At 33.9% G+C, this 15,431-nt stretch overlaps 1 long non-coding RNA gene across 1 annotated transcript in view; it reads right to left on the reverse strand.

The window, feature by feature from the left end:
- Positions 1-15,002, reverse strand: part of LOC118680111 (uncharacterized) — a 78,918-nt gene extending 63,916 nt beyond the window's left edge. The window contains exon 1 of the long non-coding RNA XR_011395250.1: positions 14,913-15,002. This is a non-coding gene — a long non-coding RNA (uncharacterized lncRNA). The remainder of the gene's footprint in view (positions 1-14,912) is intronic.
- Positions 15,003-15,431: the final 429 nt, after the last annotated feature.

Below are 15,431 nucleotides of genomic sequence, written 5' to 3' on the forward strand. Positions count from 1 at the left end.
TGGCATGACAAATGAGAACATATCATTCATTGAAACTCGAGTAGTTAATTTCGAAGAAGTTCCCGATGATGCCATACATTTATTTTGGCCCAATGAAGAGACAAATAATTTCAATGCCCTTAAGCTCAGTCGAATCCCAACAGAAGCTTTCCTTTCAACTGCAAAAGACTCAGTTAAATGAATTGGTATAAATGAAAATGAGAATACTTTTCAAAACTTCTGAAACGCAGGGACTGCCCTATAAATTGACACTAAAAACCTCCGCCAAATATATGATTACAGTGAACATAAACACGTGTGATGGCTTGGTTAATGGGGCAGCTGGACAACTTATGCAAATTGATTTCCATTGTTCTTTTCCAACAATTCTGTGGATTAAATTTTTGCAACCTTCTGTTGGTTTGATAGCACGATCAAAAAAGCCTCATCTTCTAGAAAGTTCTTGGACACTAATTGAAAAAGTTCTAAAATCTTTTCAATATAAAAGAAATGAACAAATTTCAATTGAAAGAAATCAGTTTCCAGTTGTTCCGGCTGAGGGAATAACTATTCATAAAAGTCAGGGTGCCACATATAATAAAGTTGTAGTTCATACTCGACTCAGAATGCCTAGAGCTTCAATATATGCCGCTTGTAGTCAAGCTACTTCTGCAGAAGGTCTATTCATCATAGGAAATTTTATTCCTCCTAACAAATTTTCTGAATCGAATCCCGTATTTAGGGAACTGAGGGAATTGAACACAAATAAAGCTTTGACAACAAGTTTCAATTTTATGATTTCCCGAACATCAGGATATCAAATTTTATTCCATAATGTTCAGAGTTTTCACGCTCACATTAATGATATAAAAAGCGACTGTTTGATGCTATCTTCAGATATTTTATGTTTTGTAGAAACTTGGAGTTATCCTTGCGAAAGTTTTGATATACCAGGATTTACTCCAATTAACGAGCTGAGGATAGATAGCACGGAAACAACTAACAGAAATAAACGGGGCATTATAATATATGCAAAGCATAGTAGATAGTTAGTTACATACTATGTAACGCGCCTATATTGCAACCTCAGAGGTGGTGAGGAAAAGCAATAAATATATAATAATCTTTTGTTTCGAAAATTTTCTTGAAAGTTTTCATTATAATTTTCATTACAAATACATGTTCATAAACAAATTGTTAAACTACATCCTTTTATTTAAAACTCTGTGTCAAAAAAAGGCATACTCGATCAGGTGATCACGGCTGTTTCACACACATAGGAAAACAGCTGATTCTTTGGCTACTTGTAAGCTAATACAATGACCAGAACAAATCAGAATTGACGATAAATTGCCAGAAGCAACTTGACAGCGAATTCGTAGTTTCCAGAATTTTCTAGTAGCGAAGTAGGCAATAAATTGTAAGTTCGAATAGCGAGCAATAAGTGTTAAGTTGTTGGAATTGGAAATAAAGATAAGTGTATAGAATTTAATTTGGGACTTTAATTTAACAATCCAGTGATCGAGCTCAAGAGTGAGTTATAGTTAGATTGTATGTAATTTAGTGACTAACCTTATGTAGGTGTATATAGGTACACCCTAATACGTGGACTTGTAGGTATGTATTCATGTACTTGTGCAGTTGAGAGCTCGATACTTGAAATATTTTGGTATGTTGCTGGAAACGTAAAGTGTGTTTTGAATACACAAATGTAAGCATATAAGGAAATCAGTTTATGTAATATGTTTATTTTCGATGTGTGGAGATATACTTGTATATATATACAAGTATAATATATATATACCAAATAGTTTTCGGCTTTTTCCGTAAATTAAAACAGTTTGGTGACCGTTATATTTAAGTATTATTTTAGTTTTTTATATGGAAAAAACGTTATTTGCCATACATACATATGTACATATAAATATAATCATTAAGAGGAAGCGATGCTACTCACTCTGAGTTCCTGCAGGGGTTGTGGGAGATATAACGTATGTGGATCTTATAGAGATTGGTTGCCCCTTGCAATCCAGCTGTTGGTTTGTATGTTATTTGTTTGGTATGTATTTTGTATCGCGCCTGCTTATTTGATATTTGTTTTGTATAACGATTCGCGCTCGTTATTTTTATTGTTTTCACTGTGGTTAACATTTTTTGAAATTTGTCAAATTTTTTTGCATTATTCGCTTTTCGTCCTAGGTGTATGTGTGTATATGCACTACAATGCACTTATTTAATGTACTTATTTATATACACTTTTATACATTTAGAACAATGTTATATATCTAATATACTTATATATTTTTTTTTTCTTTCGTAACTACAATGTACTTATTTAATGTACTTATTTATATACACTTTTATACATTTAGAACAATGTTATATATCTAATATACTTATATATATATTTTTTTTTCTTTCGTAACTATTGTATAATGCACTGTTACGTTATTGTAATTTTTTTTCGGTTTTATATGGGTAACTGCACTGTATTTGTTCTTATTTTTTTTTACTGATTTTTGGCAATATGTGTTTTATAGCCTTTCACTTTAGTTTTTTTTTTTAAACACCCATAGTGCCGTCCACTAGGGCACGAAGGACCATATTTAGTTTGGTGCTAATTTGCACAAAAAACACTCACCACTTTCACTTACACACTTGCTCCCGAATAAAATGTAAAATATAAAGACGAAGAAGGGTTTTTAAATCCGTAATTTTAATATATTTAATACAATCGTTTTACACAATTAAATATCACTTTGAAATTATAAAATGGTTTTAAAACGGTGTAGGTTTCCGGGGTTGCGCAGAAAAAGACTCGGCTGATCCACTTGCGACGGCGATCGATCGAAAAAAGGGCCGTCGTCGATCCTTTTTGTTGGTTGGACAGAGTGGTGAGATCGTGTGTGGTTTGTGTTGGTATCCCTCGATGAGTTGTGTGAAGTTGTATGTCTTGGTGTGTGGTGTTTTCGGGAGTGAATTGGAGTGTATCAGTGTTGCTTGTGTGGTGTGGTGTGGTGCTTGTAGAGGAATGTTCGACGGGAAGGCTTATAGCTCATTTAGCCAATTTTATTCTGATTACATTATTGATGTTTGATTTGTATACTGTAAAGTGAAAGAATCGGATGGAATTCAATACATGGGAAGTGGACGTGGTTTTCATCCGATTTCGCCTATTTTCGCAGTGTATTATACGAATGTTTGGAAATGAAAACCACACACACCAATTTGCTTGAAATTGGTTAGGTAATTCTTGAGTTACAAGATCTCAATTAGTCTTAAAATATGTAAAAAGAGTTCAACATTGATTATTCGACGAAATCGTGAATGTATAGTCATCAAATTTAGTATTTTATTAGGCATAGACTCCTTACTTTTATTTCTATATTTTACTTCGCGGCAATAAAATTATATTAAAATCATCTTTAAATGAGTTATATGTGATATAAATGAGTTATAAGAGGCTAAATATACATTGAGTTTATGCGAATGTCAACACATACATAGATACTGCTTGTATTATTTGTATGTTTTTTTGTAAACACTGTAATTTATGTGTTTTGTTCGTAAGGCTATGAATAATTTTCACATTTTTCTGAGTAAACCCTACTAGACAGAGGTAACCAATTCACTACTAAATTTCTAAAGTTTCACCTAATACACCATTACAGTCAAAAAGCGAAATTATATATCGATTAATAAAATATGTGAAAATAATTCGATTATTGGCCTATTCATATCTATTCAAAAGTTGCTGGGTTTGAATTCCATCACTCGGGGGAAGTTCAATCAATTGGTATGATAATGGCTATGGTATAATAATGACTATGCCTATCTATGCGGCCTTACATACTAATTTTGGCTTGTTTGCTTTCATAAAATTTTAGATCTTTACTAATACTTCTTCCAACAACCACATGATGCCAAACTCGGAGATAGCTGTTTTTTTTTTTTAAATATGTTCCCTATATTTTCGACACATTGTCCCACTGTCTAGCTAAACGTAACCGACTCCAACAAACACAACGACGGAGGTAACTAATTCACTACTACATTTGTAAAGTTTCACCTAATCCACCATAACATATTCAAAGCTAACTTTTTGTTTTTAAATTCAAAATTCTGTTGTAAGAGTAGCAACATGCATTATACATATTTTTTGAATGCGTAAGAAAGATATGCACCTAATAGTCCAGTCATTATAGTAAGTTCACCTCGGAATTCAAGATACCCAGCTGTAAGTCTGTAAATACTTGTATATTGACACCCTAAAAGTTGTCTCAAAACCTACATATGGTAGGGTGTACGCAACTATTAAATTTCAAGGTCAAAGGTCACAAAAATCGGTTTTTTGCGCTTTTTTTGTAAATATCTCATTTCCTATGGGTTTTTTGCTGTTGGTATTTATTATCAATATTGTAGAATACAAAATTCTCTACAAATTTTGTTTAAAAAAATTTTTCATACGGTGAACCGTTTTCGAGATAGAGGGCGGAGAGCGCGCGGTCACGGCATCACTTCAGGTCAGCCGGTGCCTCCGGTCAAAAACGCGCCATATATAGTTGATGAACTATCGATAAATCAATGATTATAAATATTTGTCAATTTTTATTAACTATTATATTATATTTTATAATTTTTTCCTAACCTATCCACTTTTTATTCAGTATTAATTTATTTAACAACACTTACCTGCCCATGAAATTGCAGAATTGTTAATGAAAATATAGGAATTATATTTGAATTTAAACCTTATTTATATTAATAACCTCTTACATGATAAAAAAAAAATAAAAAAAATTTATTAAAAAATATCATTCAATACATTTATTTTTATTAAAAGTAAAAAAATGGAATAAAGGGTACAAAAACTACATTTTATAATTTTAATCATCTTCTTCCTCTTCATCGTCGTCTTCCGGCTGCTGGTAAATTTCAAACTGGTCTTCATTATCGTCTTCAACGACATTTGTTTCAAGTTCTTCCATGATTTCGGGGTCAAAAGTTCCATCTTCGTTAATGTCGCTCTGATATGGTAGAGCATTGAGACAAGCTTGCCCATTACATTAGCCACAAGCTAAAGAGCATTGCAAGCCCGCTTTCCTGCATCCGCATCGCGAACCACAACCACTCTTGCAGTTGCAGAAAATTGTATTTAGCAAATGTTCTGGAGCAGGTGGTAAAATTGTCATGATAGGCTCCAGAAAATCGTTTCGCATTGCCCAGCCCCATACCTGGGGTTCCAAATCATGCCCTAACCAAGTTTGAACTTGATAATATACACGTTCGAAATGTTGATGAGCAGCTGCACTTGTTGGTGGAATATTTGAAAGCTGCACAGGTTTATTAAGTTTTGTAGACTTGACGTAATGCATATAACGAAGGTGATCGAGACTTTTCACAGATTTCGGAGCATTATAGACTGCCAAAAAGTTTGAGTTCCACTCTCTAATAATCTCTGGGCCGAACAATTTTCTTCCTCAAATGCTGCAGCTAGTTCATCCAAATTGGTCAGTTTCTCAAAAACTTTTAAAAATGTTTTTTTCCCTTTTTAAAAAGCGCAGAAGTTGTGTCACATCCACTTAAGGCGTGCAGAAATAAAATATGTGTTTTGGAATGAGGATAATTATCAAAACTTTTAGTCGAGTATTTCTCCGTTTTCAAATTGCCTTTCCCAACTTTTTTAAAGAAAATTTCTTGTTCGTAAGACAGTGTACGCCCAATTAGATTAGGATGCAGGAAAGCGGGCTTGCAATGCTCTTCAGCTTGTGGCCAATGTAATGGGCAAGCTTGTCTCAATGCTCTACCATATCAGAGCGACATTAACGAAGATGGAACTTTTGACCCCGAAATCATGGAATATCTTGAAACAAATGTCGTTGAAGACGATAATGAAGACCAGTTTAAAATTTACCAGCAGCCGGAAGACGACGATGAAGAGGAAGAAGATGATTAAAATTATAAATTGTAGTTTTTGTACACTTTATTCCATTTTTTTACTTTTTATAAAAATAAATGTATTGAATGATATTTTTTAATAAATTTTTTTTATTTTTTTTTTATCATGTAAGAACTTATTAATATTAATAAGGTTTAAATTCACATATAATTCCTATATTTTCATTAACAATTCTGCAATTTCATGGGCAGGTAAGTGTTGTTAAATAAATTAATACTGAATAAAAAGTGGATAGGTTAATCATTGATTTATCGATAGTTCATCAACTATATATGGCGCGTTTTTGACCGGAGGCACCGGTTGACCTGAAGTGATGCCGTGACCGCGCGCTCTCCGCCCTCTATCTCGAAAACGGTTCACCGTATGAAAAAATTTTTTAAACAAAATTTGTAGAGAATTTTGTATTCTACAATATTGACAATAAATACCAATAGCAAAAAACCCATAGGAAATGAGATATTTACAAAAAAAGCGCAAAAAACCGACTTTTGTGAAATAAGTTTAATTTATTTTTCGAAATCCTCACGTAAAAACTTTCGTGGAGATGTAAAAAGACGCCTATGAAAATCGCGCATTGCAGATTTATATTTCCCATTTAAATAACACGGCAAAATTTTTTCTTTAATTTTGGAATTTTGCAACTCTGAACCGGTTTAACGGATTGTTGATCCAAATTATATTCTTATAGGAAATTTGACGCTCTATAAAAAAGTTTTTAGATGAAGTTTTTAAATGAATTAAAAAAAAAGGTAAAAAAAATGTGATTTAAGTTTGACCTCGAATACCTCCTAAACTGTTAAGATAATAAACAAATTTTCTAAAGACTTTTTATATGCTTATTAAACGATAATATTTTAAATTTGTTGTAACCATACGAGATTCCAACTTTGAAAAAGTTCGAAGTTGTCGGTGTTGGCGATCTAATTGCCGCCGATCCCGGTCAATTGTATAGACGAAAATAGGATAACGAAATATAAGGACGTAAGAGAAAACATAAAGAAGACAATGAGGTTAATGACCCAAGCATACAGTAAAGAAGGCCTTGGAACCAAAGCAGGAGACAAAACGCGCTACATACTGGTGGAAATAGAACATTTATCAGTTAGGAAGAGCGTGCCTTCACTTAAGACGGGTCTACACCAGAAACAGGCAAAGAGGTAACGCAACAACAGTAATGTATAATCTTCACGTCGCGAAGAAAGAACTAAAGCGGGCTATCGAAATAGGAAGAGCTTCGAAACGACCTAAAGATAAAACTGTGGGGTATTGAGTACAAATTCGTTACGAGAAAATTAGGTGGCTTTCAACTGAACGCACATAAAATGGATATAATTGTTAATTGCTTATTTCCAGAGGAAACAAGACCGACGGAACCACCTAATGAAGCACCTCCTTTTACCACCGAAAAGATGCAATCGGCTTAACCAATCGGAAACTTAAACCAAACAAACCACCCGGACCAGACGGGATACCAGCAGAGGCACTAAAGATAATCGGCGAAAGTCGCCTAAAAGTGCTACTCGGAATGTTTAATACTTGTCTCAAAGAAAAAACAACAGCTCGTGTTAATAAGTAAAGGAAAAGGTGATCCAGGCAGCCGGCTTCTGCATGTTTGACACAGGATAGAAGAAGCAATCACGACGGCAGGCGGCTTATCATCCAATTAATACGGTTTCAGACCTGGTAAATCAGTACTGGAGCAATTGAGAATGTTGCGAAGAGCATAGAAGAAGCGTACAGATGATGCAATAAACTTAGACAAGTTGTTTTACTTGCCACCCTTGACGTTCGAAAACATGGTTGAAGCACTAGAGGTAAACTTTAAAATACCCACATATCTCAGCTTAACGATGAGGAGCTATTTGAAAGACAGAGTCTTGCTGCATAAAACGTCTGAAGGACAACGACACTTAAAGGTCACGTCAGGAGCTGCGCATTGATTAATCCTCGGCCCAGATCTCATGAACGTCAGTTACGATAGCATAATAAGTCTCGACATGCCCAACAACACTTACCTAGTTGGTTACGCAGACGACATCGCCGCGATAATCACTGCGAGAGACACCGAAGATACGCATAGGAAGTTAAATCAGGTGTGATCAGAATACAAATGTGGCTTGATGCGAGAGGTCTCAAACTTACCACTGAAAAAACCTAGCTGGTGCTGCTAACAAAGAAGCATATTCCGACTATAATAGACATGAGTACAACAACAGAGACACTAAGGACACAAAAGGTTGTCAACTACCTGGGGGTAAGATTAGATTCCAGGCTTACCTACTGGGCACAAATAAACACGCTGCGGAAAAGGCGTCTAAAATAACTTGCCAAATGTGCAAGCTGATGTCCAATATCGGAGGACCGAGACAGGAAAAACGGAAACTTTAGATGTCGAGAACACTAAATGTCTTGCTCTACGGAGCAAAGTTATGGGAAGACACATTGAGGAAAAATAATCGACGCAAATCCCTTGAAAAAGTGTGTCGCATAGCTGGTCTAAGGGTAGCATCGGCATATCGTACAGTCTCGGGCTAAACTGTATATGTAATAAGTGGATATACAGCCATAGACTTATTAGCTACAAAAGAGGCATTAAGGAGCGACACCTTGGAACAATGGCAAACTCGCTGGAAGAAAGGACGCCACGGCAGATGCACGGCCTGGCTAATCCGAAGTATAAATGAGTGGTTCAACAATAAAACATGGTGAGTTGGATTTGTATACTACTCAGATGCAATCCGGGCACGGGTATTTTAGGAAGTATTCTATATAAAATCGGAAAAGTCGAAAAGCAGTCCTGTAGTTGCAACGACGCGATCGAGGACGTCGCTGAACACACATTTTTCAAATGCATTCAAATGCTAGTGGTGTACATGAGGGCGCAAAATACATACATGGTGGCCGAATTAATATTTAGTGATGGAGTTGTAATACATCAATAATTACTTGTATGTACAGGACACGGCTTTTGTTTTTTATGTATTTTGATGTCTGTGCAGGCGCACAAGATAAACAACTTTATTTAGCGGGTTTATTGAATTTGTAGTTGGTTTTTCTACTTATTGCATGTGCGGTTTTTTTCTTTTATCGGTTTATTATTTTAATTGTTTATTTGGAATTTCTTTATTAGCGGCTTATTCAATCCACGCCTGCCTCAGATGTGGTCAGAATGGTTGCTCCGTTGAAAACATTAATTGACTTTTGAGCTGTGAAATCCAAGAGATATTGCGAGAGTATAGTATTTGATCGTACATAATTAATTAAAGCTGTTTACAGTTGCTTCCGACAAAACCACCAACGTGAGGTGCGCTTAGATGGATGCGATAAAAGCGATCTTTGGTTGTTGTAAGTCTTGGTGTGTCACTGTAGCGTAATGAGCGTTTGGTGATCCTTAACTTTATTTTTCAGTTGTGTTAAAATTTGGAAAATTTAAGCTACTATTGAGCAATATTGCATGAAATGTGTCAATTTTTTTTTGGAACTATTTTATTATATAGGTATATTATATGTTAAAGTACGTATGTCCTAATTTGACAAGCACACGCAAAGTTAAGATTTTTGAAGCAGGATTTTTGTATCATATTTTGTGCCCTAGACGATATAAATGATCGTTGTTATCCTTGGCCTATTAAGGCTCCAAGTTTAAACAGTTCTCCTCGGTGTTCGATGGAGATGATTGATGTGGGTAGTAATACCCTACTTTGAATTTCGCTGTGCAGCGTTTAAATTTTTTATGCCTTTGAGCAGCATGTACCATACTCTTGGCAATTGTGAAAATTTTGTGTTCGAGATTTGCTTTTGCAAATAAACCCGTGGTTCTTTTCTTATAAGCGCTGCTTTGGGTAAGCGCATGTGACAAGCAATTTGTACAAAGTCTTTTTGATCTGACAAAATTATAAAAAAAAAAAAATAATGTAAACCAAATACTTAATGGGTAAATATGAGTATTTTATTTCGGATTAATATTTTCTGGCGGAATAAATTTTTAACTTGTATTTTATTATAAATATTTTGTTGTGATTGTAAATTTTTTTTTCTTATTTTAATTATTAAGAACCAAACCTTTAATTTATCAATACTTTTTATATCCCTATGTGGAGATATATAGGTAAAACCTAATATCATTGACTTTTATATATGTATTTTTGTTCTTGTGTAATTGAGAGATCGTTGAAGAGATCAATGTTCTCAATGTACGAATATTCGTCGTACTCGACGACGCCGTCGTAGACAAGAACACACGATTGTATATGAAGATGAACACAATACGCGACGGCGGCGAGTTTCGACCACTACGATTTTTGAGATAGAGCTGAAAAGCAGATAGGGCGGCAAAAACGGCATCACCATATCAAAGGAAGATTATTTTCAGTAAAAATCTTAAGGATTTTTATAAAAAATTTAAGAAAATATCTGCGTTGGTAATTTTAAGAATGTTAATGTACGATTTCGTCATTTATTGTGATACACTTCGTACCGCCATAGCGAAGCTTTGATGCACTACTTTATTTTGTATAGCTGACAGTTGTCCTATCTTAGGTAGGAGTACCTATTCAATTTAAACTGGAATCTATAATATCCTCCATATAAAAATGAATCGCTATTTCCCTGGTCTCGTCATAACTGAGAAGGATTTTACTAATTTCATAATTCATTAATATTGTGTAGTCATCAGAAGTTACCAAAAATCGATATTAAGCTGTGAACTTACTGTGATTAACAAACCTTTATTATGTTAGGTTATGTGTGTCAGATTACCACAGATTACTAAATAGGTTATGCGAAGTTTGTATACTGCGTTCTGAAATCTAACTCATAGTATACATATTGTATTTTATTATTATTAAATACTTACATTAAAATGAAATCATCACTGGTATTATTAATATTACCGTCAAAGTCCGTACATTTAACTGTGGCGAGTAATTTTCAAAAATTAGTAAATTAATCGGTCTAGCCGTTCTCAAATTATGGCGTGACAACGGAAAACGGGTTTAATTTTTATATATCGATTTTTGAACGCGAAATATATACTAGTTGCGACTAAAATCATCTGTATTGTGTTTTACACGGCAGCAACACTCGGCAATAATCCGTCCGACGGCTTCGCCGAGTACGACTAATATTCGTCGTCGCCCGTATTGTGTTTAAACTTTAAGTAAGTATGCACGAATTGTTTGTGCGTGTGTGTGCTTATGTGCATATAATATTGTGATGAATACAGCGCCAGATCAAAATAGAATCGACCTTAAATTGCCAGAATCAACTAGATAGCAAGTTCATAGATGCCAAAATGTTCTACAGGCAAAGTTATGTTAAAGATTTACTAAATAAGGACTGCTTGATTCTGCAGCAGACACAGTACTAATTGGAGCATTGTATAAATCTTAGAGGCATATACAAGGAGTTGGAGTACTTTAAATAAGAAGTTGTAAGCTCGGATAATGAGTAATAAAGCGTTAATTTGTTCGAATTAGAAAAATAGATAAGTCTATAGCCATTAAATTGGGACTTTTATTTAACAAACCATTAAGTGTTAGAACTCAAGAATGAGTTATGAGATAGACCATTATCGAGAAATCCGTTACAATATGCTTCGATGTTTTATTTGCAATCCTGCTTGTTTTTGGTTGACAAATACTAGGGGAAATTGCTAAATATTTATATGCCTATGAAGACTTTGAATATGTGCACTTGTTGACTTGTGAGACTGGGCTATTTGTTTTTAGATACAAATATTTCTAACAATTTTTTTTTACTTTAATGCCGTTTAACTGATTACGGAATATAATGAACACTTTTTAGAAGTGATTTAAAATTGTAATAATTTAATAAACCCCACTGTTTTGTACAAAGATATAAATATGTATGTAAAGGGTGTTTTTAAGAGGTATAGAAATTTAAATTTCAATAAAACAACGATGGATTATTCGATTGACATGAAATTTATTTATCCGAAAGATAATCTTGTGGCATTACACTTTAAATATGATTTCTGGCATATGACCGCCACGGCTGGCTCGGATGTAGTCCAATCTGGACGTCCAATTTTCGATGACTTTTTCCAACATTTGTGAAAGTATATTGGTAATAACACGGCGAATATTGTCTTCCCAATGGTTAAGTGTTTGTGGCTTATGCGCATAAACTAATGACTTTACATAACCCCACAGAAAGTAGTCTAGCGGTGTTAAATCACAAAATCTTGGAGGCCAATTCACAGGTCAAAAACGTGAAATTAGGTCACCAATCGTGTCTTTCAATAAATCGATTGTGGCACGAGCTGTGTGACATGTTGCGCCGTCTTATAGGAACCACAGCTCCTGGACATCATGGTTGTTCAGTTCAGGAATAAAAAAGTTAGTAATCATGGCTCTATACCGATCACCATTGACTGTAACGTTCTGGCCATCATCGTTTTTGAAGAAGTACGGACCAATAATTCCACCAGCCCATAAAGCGCACCAAACAGTCAGTTTTTCTGGATGTAACGATGTTTTGACATACACTTGAGGATTAGCTTCACTCCAAATGAGGCAGTTTTGTTTGTTGACGTAGCCATTCAAACAGAAGTGCGCTCGACGATAAAATGAACGTAGTGCGCGCTACGTATTCTGCACAGAACCACTATTTTCGAAATAAAATTGCACTATTTGCAAGCGTTGTTCAGGCGTGAGTCTATTTATGATGAATTGCCAAACCAAACTGAGAATAAATCCCTTGACAGCTGTTAAATCGGTCGCCATCTTGAACAGTAATGCCAACTTGAAGTTCTATACCTCGAAAAATACACCCGTTATATTTGAATTTATTTTGTTTGTTTATATTGCTTGTTGTGCCTTCTTTATATTTTATAATTTGCCTTTGCTAATTTGTTTATTGCAATCCTGTTTACTGATTTATAAAACTAAAGGGGTTTTGCCGAAAAAACAAGTGTAATAAATACTTGAAATAATTAGTGTTGGTGAGATAGTGTGTTTGGATACAAAAAGCTAAGGATAAATAGGCAATAAGTTATCAAGTAGTTAATCATATATTAACTATTATCTATATTATTATTATATAAGTGGATATATATAATACCAAACTGTTTTGGGGTTTTCCCGTAAATTAAACCTGAAAAGTTTGAAACCGTATTAAACTGATAAACGGAATAGTTATTAACGGTATTAGATTATATACATAAACCAGCAATTTTTACATATGTACAGGTTGGTTGGTCTCACCAAGAAATAGCACTACTAGTTCAAATTCCAAATTTTTTTCAAGTTGGTACATCTGTCGTGGAAACATATGCAAAGTTACAAGTCATTCTGTCAATTAGTTTTTTGTCTACAAGGCATTTGAAGTTGACGTGTCAGAGTACTTTTTTAATATAGAAGTAATTGAATATTGTGCAGTGATTAAATTTCTTTGTTTTGAAACGTTTAAAAGCAAAGAAAATTTATGAACGCACCGTTGAATTTTGAGCTAGTGAATTTAATCGTGGTCGTACTAGGCTTATTTAGCAAGTTCATAATATTGTTAGTGAAGGTCCAAATTTGACTAAGCGCGAAATTGCTAATGCCGTAGGCATCTCAGACGTACGAGTACTTCATATTTTACATGGAGAATTACATATGAAAAATCTGTTTGGAAAGTTAGTGCCGCACACGTTAAAAATTCAACAAAAACTAAATCGAAAACAAATTTCTTAGCATAATTTGGAGCGTTTTAAGCAGAATAAAACCGATTTCTTGTGTCGTTTTATACTATGGATGAGACTTGGATATATCACCATGATCATAAATTGAAACAAGAACGTTTAAAGTGGACTGAAGCTGGTTGTTCAGCTCCAAAGCAGGTGAAGTCACAGGATCAGCAAAAGAAGAAAATTATGGCATCAGTTTTTTGGGATGCAAAAGGAATTTTGTTGGTTGATTATCTGCAAAAAGGTAAAACAATTAACTCCGAATATTGTTACAGCTTTTTAGATCAGCTGGATGAAAAAATTCGTGAGAAAAGACCTGGTTTGCCGAACAAAAAATCATTTTTCATCAATACAATGTATATTCCCACAAAGGTGTTTTAACAATGACAAAATTCAACGAATTAAATTACGAATTGTTTGAGCACCCACCGTATTAACCAGATTTGGCTCCCAGCGACTACTAACTATGTTAATTTGTTTTTTGTGTTTATATATTATTATTATTTTTACATCCCATTAACATAAGAAAAATATTTTAGATTATTAAAAGTTGAAAAAATGGAAAGAAACTATTTTACCAAAATTCACAAATTTATATCTTTGAAACTAAAAAAAACACCCCTCTTCTTTAGATATGTTAAAGGTATAATATAAAAATTTTTGAGGAAAATTTTTGGCGATGGTTACTTTTTATGATTTTTCAAAATTCAAATTTTTTCAACTTTGGTAATTTTCAAATTTTTTTTTCCAAAACAATTATTTTCCCATACCTTTAAGAGTCCTCTGAAAACTCACCAGCGTTCTTTGTTTATTTTACAGTAGTTTCTGAAATATCAAATAAACAAACTCATAAAATCAGGAAAACAGTGAAACTTTCAATTTCGTATAGCTCTTAGGAAAATTTTCAAACATTTTTTCCTTTGGCAGAACTTGGTTTTATGATAAGATAAAACTTTCCACCAAAATTCATTTGAATCGGTGGGGGTCGTGTCCAACTATTTGTCTATTTACATGGAATAACCCATATGACCTGCGTGCAATAAGTCACCTCATGACTCTATCCCCTTTTTTGCAAAGCACGTTTCCTGAGGCTACCGTAAGATGACTTCGATGACAACCATCTTACCTTACCACCAAAGCGAAGTTTAAGTTTTAGTATTTATCTGACGTCGATAACATTTTGTTCGCTTACTTCGAAAGTTTTAGGTACTTTCTTATTATACATAAAAAACAGGTTAAAAGTATAATATACACAATTATCTAAAGTAAAACTGAAGTATTTACTTGTTCATAAGCTCCGTTTTCTTTAATCTTATGTATGAAATTAAAGGAATACGCGAACGTATTAAATTTTTAACACTCTCCACCTTTATATCACATTTTCAATTATAGTTAAATCTCTCATTTTCCACACATTGAGCACGTAGTTGCCATACATGACTATTTTTTAGTTAGTATGAATATCAAGCAAGAAAGTATGCAATTTTAATCGAACACGTCTTAGGATTAATTTCCATTCTAAATATATACAATAAACAAAAAAAAAAGTTGTACAGAGAGATGCTTTGACTTTGAAGGGGCCTTTCACTTAAACTATTTCAGCTTTTTAACTGCAACCAAGAGTGACAATATGAAAATCCTATGTGTTTTAAATATTAAAAAAAATAACAATAAATCAATTTTGATGTTACCGATCGCAAAAAAAATAAAATTTCGTACTTTTTTGCAGCCAAAAAAAAAAACTTTTTGCTTGAAGCTGTAACGCAACTCCGTTTCTGGGAATGTACAGTTAATGTACCTTAA

The sequence above is a fragment of the Bactrocera oleae genome, chromosome 3, assembly GCF_042242935.1.
Source record: "Bactrocera oleae isolate idBacOlea1 chromosome 3, idBacOlea1, whole genome shotgun sequence".
Classification (NCBI taxonomy): domain Eukaryota; kingdom Metazoa; phylum Arthropoda; class Insecta; order Diptera; family Tephritidae; genus Bactrocera; species Bactrocera oleae.